Consider the following 5,932-nt stretch of genomic DNA (forward strand, 5'->3'; position numbering starts at 1 on the left):
GAGCTATAAATAATTCACCCTTCTGTTGCCAGTCCAGATCCACCTGAGCCACTTCAATCTTAGCAGCCTGATCCACCTGCTGGTTGTTTTGATGTTCTTCAGTGGCCCGACTCTTAGGTATGTGAGCATCTACGTGACGGACTTTTACAGCCAGGTTCTCCACTCGGGCAGCAATATCCTGCCACAGTGCGGCAGCCCAGATGGGTTTGCCTCTGCGCTGCCAGTTGCTCTGCTTCCACTGCTGTAACCAGCCCCACAGGGCATTTGCCACCATCCATGAGTCAGTATAGAGATAGAGCACTGGCCACTTTTCTCGGTCAGCAATGTCTAAAGCCAGCTGGATGGCCTTTACTTCTGCAAATTGGCTTGATTCACCTTCTCCTTCAGCAGTTTCTACAACTTGTCGCATAGGACTCCATACAGCAGCTTTCCACCTCCGATGCTTTCCCACAATACGACAGGACCCATCAGTGAACAGAGCATACTGCTTCTCATTTTCTGGTAGTTCATTATACATTGGGGCCTCCTCAGCACGTGTCACCTCCTCCTCTGGCGATATTCCAAAATCTTTGCCTTCTGGCCAATCCATGATCACTTCCAGGATTCCTGGGCGACTGGGGTTTCCTATTCGAGCCCGTTGGGTGATCAGTGCGACCCACTTACTCCATGTAGCATCAGCTGCATGATGTGTACAGGGGACCCTCCCTCAAAAAGAGGGAAGAGCAGCAGCTCTTCCTGACGGTCTAGAGGCACTGAACCTGTAGAAACAGTGGCCCATGCACAATTTCTTGCTTTTTTGCAGCTTCTTTGCTCCTCCATTGCTTTTGCACATGCCTATTGTCTACGGCATTTTCTCTGTCCACTGAGGATGTGAAGATATGTATCAAGATTGCATATAGATAGATAGGGCTGAAGATCTTGTGTTTTCTACATGGCAGGCGAATTTTACCCTATTAGAGGGATATAATGATGGCATAAGGGAATTTATTCCTTCGAAATAAAAAGTACGTAATTAATACATTGACTCCCTGTACCTTGCAGTACCTCTGCTTAAATAATCATTCTTAATTTATTAAACGAGTTTTTGACAACAGCATAGTTACTGGTGGACAGAGCTGTGAATTAGTTACCACTGGCACCTCTTAGCTAGGCTGAAGAATTAAGAGGCAAAGAGATTGAACTGCCTTTTGATCCAGAAGTCATCCTTCTGAAATATGCTCTTACATCTTTGGAGAAATCATGTGTGACCTAGTTGCTGTGGACAGGGATAGGATGCAAACTCTTTCCAAAGAGGTCCTTTCAGCATGGATGTTCAATCCCCTGTAATAAGTGTCATTATGAAAAGCTCCATCTATTGTGTAATTCAAAGGAGCTAGAAGAGTTGTGATTGAAATAATTTCATTTCTTATATATTTGCATAAAGCTATTAGAACAAAATTTTCTTTTTTTTTTAAACTGTGGCTTTATTCCTCATATCGGAGTTCTGTCCTTGGAGCATCACAGAATTGGGTTTCATGTTCAATCCTTGACAGATATTTGAAAGGGGCATTTCTGTTGTAAGCACAGCAGCAGCTGCGGCTACAGCTCAGCTTCCCTTGTTTATAGTGTGAATGTCATCCTATTCATTCCAGCCAAATTCTGTCCTTTTTTGGACAAACTTTAGCTTCCCATGAACTTCAGCAAACGCTGGGACTGTGTACAGCAGCCCCCAGTCATGTACCAGTGTCAACATTTTAATAAGTGTTTGTTTATTCACACAGTACAGCGTACAAACAGCATCCAATTCTTCTGGTGCTGGTTGAGTATTTCTCAAATCGATGGGTACAGGACCGGGCCCTTAATTTGCCAGCAACCAGGGCATTTAAATGAACTATGCCTCAGACAGCAGATTGGATAGCTGCTCACATGGAGTTTTGCTTGATGTACACAGTATCTCCGATAGGTCCAAGAGGTATTAAATCTAATGTGCGTGTGTGATTAATCTGTGCATGCACAGTGAATCTTACTGGCCCAGAAAAAAAAGCGATATGTAATGATTTCATTAGCAACCAGCAATTCTATACTGAAACCAATCTACAGTAAAAGCAATCTGCAATTAGCCTGACAGCAAACTTTGTCCATTGCCATTGTACATTAATATTTCCATATTTTGTGCTAAATTCTGGACTGGCTTCCTTGTGCAAGCCAGAGACAAAAGGGATGTGAAACCACCAAAGGATTCGGGGTCTACCAAAAAATGTGGAGTTGCTGAGTGGAGAGTTCACATCAGCTGGAGATGAGTATCTCTAGAGATAGAGAGACAGAAACCGCAATATACAGTGGCTTCTCCTCATGCAGAGATGGAGGTAACAGGGCTGAAAGAGACTTGTGTAAACTTTTAATAAAGATGATAGTATAGGTAAGGTCTGTACATATTAAGTTTTTCTAACCCTTTGCTTGAGTGCTTTATTAAAAAGAAAAAGGTTTGTGGCTAGCAAACAAGAAAACTGCACAGCAGAAATCCATCTGAAGGCTGTGGGATTCACCAAGGGGGTGATGGAGGGGAAACCTGATCCAGAAGGAAGGCTTACTAGCAGAACCAAAACGGATCCAAGCATATCTTACCCATAAGCATGACAGAGATATTCAAGGCCGCTTCCTCCCCCCCTCCCCAAAATGGAATTTTATCTTTGTTTCCCTTGCGCCTTTATTAAATTAGGCAAATAGCTCCTTTGTCCACACTGCTGTTTGATCTGGGCAGCAGTTTGCTATTTCTTACTGGTTTTAGCATCCTGAATGCTTTGCCAAAAGTGGTTGCCACTCCTCTGCAAATCATAAGGTAACTAATACTGAATCTTCTTCCCTCATTTGTGAGCTGAGTCCAGAGAAGTTTTAGTGGAAGCTGAATTTGTTGAGAATGCAAAGCCAATGCTTCCATGTATTTTAAGATAAAGGCAAATTTCTGTTTTAATGTAAAACTAACCTTGCCTCCACCCCTCCCCCCAAACCCTGAAACCAGCAGAGTAACGCAGCAGCGGGGTTGATCTTAAGAGTTACATCAGTCAAATGGTGCTCCCAAGCAAGGGAGCAGCTCAAATACAATTTTAGTTCCTCTGCCTTTCAGAACTCAGTTGGATGTAATGTCTACATCAAGGCACTGACAGAATGAAGCTAACTGGTGTGAAAAAACCCACTCCTTCTGAAGAAGCTTCTAAATACCAGTTGTCTAAATCTATTGATAAGCAGGGATGCATTATTAATGAAGCCTGCAGCCTGCCTAGTGCTGCTCAGATGGTTCGAGCATTTAGTAGGAAACATTTCTGTGAAGTGCTGCACGGAATAATGACAGTGTCTGTCTTAAATCGAACAAATGACTATAGCAAGCTCTGGGGAGGCTCGGAGCAAGCAGATGCTTTCCAAGTGAAAGGCAGTGGGGTACCACCTGCTGTAGGCAGGCAGGAACAGTCCACTAAATATTGACTTGTTAATAATTCAAGACAACAGGAACCCCTAGCTCTTCAAGCATGGCACTGCCCCTTCATCGCGTGGCTTTTCATCACCCTAATGAGCTACTTGAAGAATCAGACACTGAAATGTCTTGCAGATATTCCCCAAAGACTAGGACTCAAGCTGCCGTAATTCTGAATAAGAAGTTATCAGCGGTACACAAAATCAAGAGAATTTTAAAAACGGCAGGATCAGTGCTTTCGCTAAATATTGCTGTTTGCTACACATTGCTGCGTAGTGACTCAGTCTGCAGTTTGTACTGCTCCCGGAGCAGAATGCCTGTCTTTGATGACATTTCTCTGGCTAAAAATAATTGACGTTCTAGTTTATTACAGGCATATTGATAGTTTTATTTGCAAGAAGAAAAAAAGCGCTGTGAAAATCTACAAGAGATCACTTCCAACTGGAATTCTCAATTAATACTTTCTAAAAAGGATCTTGGTTTTGTGATTTGTATGTGTTTGGGACCCTCCCCAATTCCTACCTTCATCATGGATGTTAAATCAGCATTTGCAAATGAATACTCTTCTGTTGAAATAATTGAAATTGAATAACCCATTGACAATGAAAAACCCTTCAAAAGTTAGCAAAGCTTCTATGCAGGGTTTATTGACTTCCTGGTTTACTACCAACAACAGCAGTTTGCCCTGCTTGAACACTGCAGCTTTAGGATGAAACACAGGAGCTCCTGTATTAGCAGTATATATCCTGGTGATTGTTGCTGTTGCTTCTCTTTCTGTTGCATCTTTAAGATGCAACCTTAACAGAACCTTCCCATTCATTCCCCATTTTTTTGATTTAAGATCTTTTTCTTCCCCATATATATAATTTCTCATTTAGTTTTGAATGATAACGTAATATTCTATTCTGAGATGTTTCTTGTTTCCATGATTTTCTCAGCTGTCAAACAGTTAAGTTATCAATCAGCTACCTGACTTTGCAAACTTCACAGGGTATTTTGCTGCACTTAATCAAGCTGACTAGGCTTCACTCTGTGAACAGTCTTAATAATTGCAAATGGAATTTAGTAGACTGTTCATAAAGCAAGTGATTATCTATACTGAGGAACTTAAAATTGCAGCAAATTCATTAGTGTTGTTACGAAGATGGTGCTTCCTCCATACCACAATGAGTGAAAGTGTCTTGTGACTTTCCAGCACTGAGCACAAAGCTTTATTGAAAAGAGCCATGAGTGTGTGTCTTTCTCTGCTGCACCGTTGAGCTTCTGCTGACAGCCTTCCAAGTTTTTGGTCATCTGTATGCACTGATAGTCTTCGCATTTGTCAGGACTTGGAAAATGACCTGGGCTCCCTTACTGGGCTAATTGAAGTTGCCCCCACACCTCCACAAACTTTATGCTTTTTTCTGTTGTTTGTGTTGTTAGAACATCTTAGCGAGCTATACTGTTCATTCAGTGGTGGCTGGTCCTTACTGGGCCAGCCGGAAGTGATGTGCATGAAATCACGCTGTAAAGAAACACCAGGAATTTAAAACTGCAAAGTGTAGTCTTTTCCCTGGTATTGTTTGTTTTTTCTTGAGAAGGTCAGTAGGATAGAAAATATCTTCTAATTTCTTTGTAGGATGGGAATATGTGGGGTTTATTTCAAGTAAAACTAACAGCTATCTAGGAAAGTAGTCTTTAATGCATTTCTCTTTCCTTTGCCTAAGACACTTTTATATTGTGGCTGTAGTAGTTTATTTCTGTTTGCATCATTTGTGTCATTCTTTTAGATTCTTTTCTCCATTTCTCAGCTGCAGCTATTGCAGAAATAAATGTGATAATGCCCACGCATCATAAAGGATATAGGGAGATGAGAGAAGTCTACTCTGCAAAAGTAGATTTGCCAAAACAGCTAGAGATTGTGGCAAGGCTCTGTTGTCCCCACCTCTCTTTTGAGACGGTGAGTAGATAGGTGTCTTCAGCACCACTGATCCAGTCACTGCTGGCAAATACTCACCTCCAGCTCTTTGACAGTTACAGCACTGGTCGGCCCGCATTGTTTCCCTGACTTGCTCAGCATCTCTCCCGGCATGAGGACATCAGTGTTAGCAGTGCTTCTCTATTGTCCTTACCACCACGTATGCAGCTGTCATTGCAACACTGAGGCAAGCATTACCCTTTCTGCTTCCCCCAAAATAAAATTGCTTCTGCTGCACAGAATTGCTGCTCTTTGTATTCAGGGTAGAAGCAATATGAGATTTTATTGAAGTTCGGGTTTTTTTGCTTAGACAAAACCCTGTTTTATGATAGATAGGTTGTCTGGTCAGACATTATTGCTAGAGAGTATAATTTCTTCTGCAGCTTAAAAATCTCTTTATCCTGATTACCAGAAGATAGCCTGCTAGCATTTCCTCATAGCTTTTCATTTGTTGGCTACAACAGGTTTGGGACAGTGCTTGATGTTATTTGGTGAGGAAAAGAGGTAGATGATCCTTGATTATGCAG

This window comes from Pygoscelis adeliae, unplaced genomic scaffold, assembly GCF_000699105.1.
Source record: "Pygoscelis adeliae isolate BGI_AS28 unplaced genomic scaffold, ASM69910v1 Scaffold157, whole genome shotgun sequence".
NCBI classification, from domain to species: Eukaryota; Metazoa; Chordata; class Aves; order Sphenisciformes; family Spheniscidae; genus Pygoscelis; species Pygoscelis adeliae.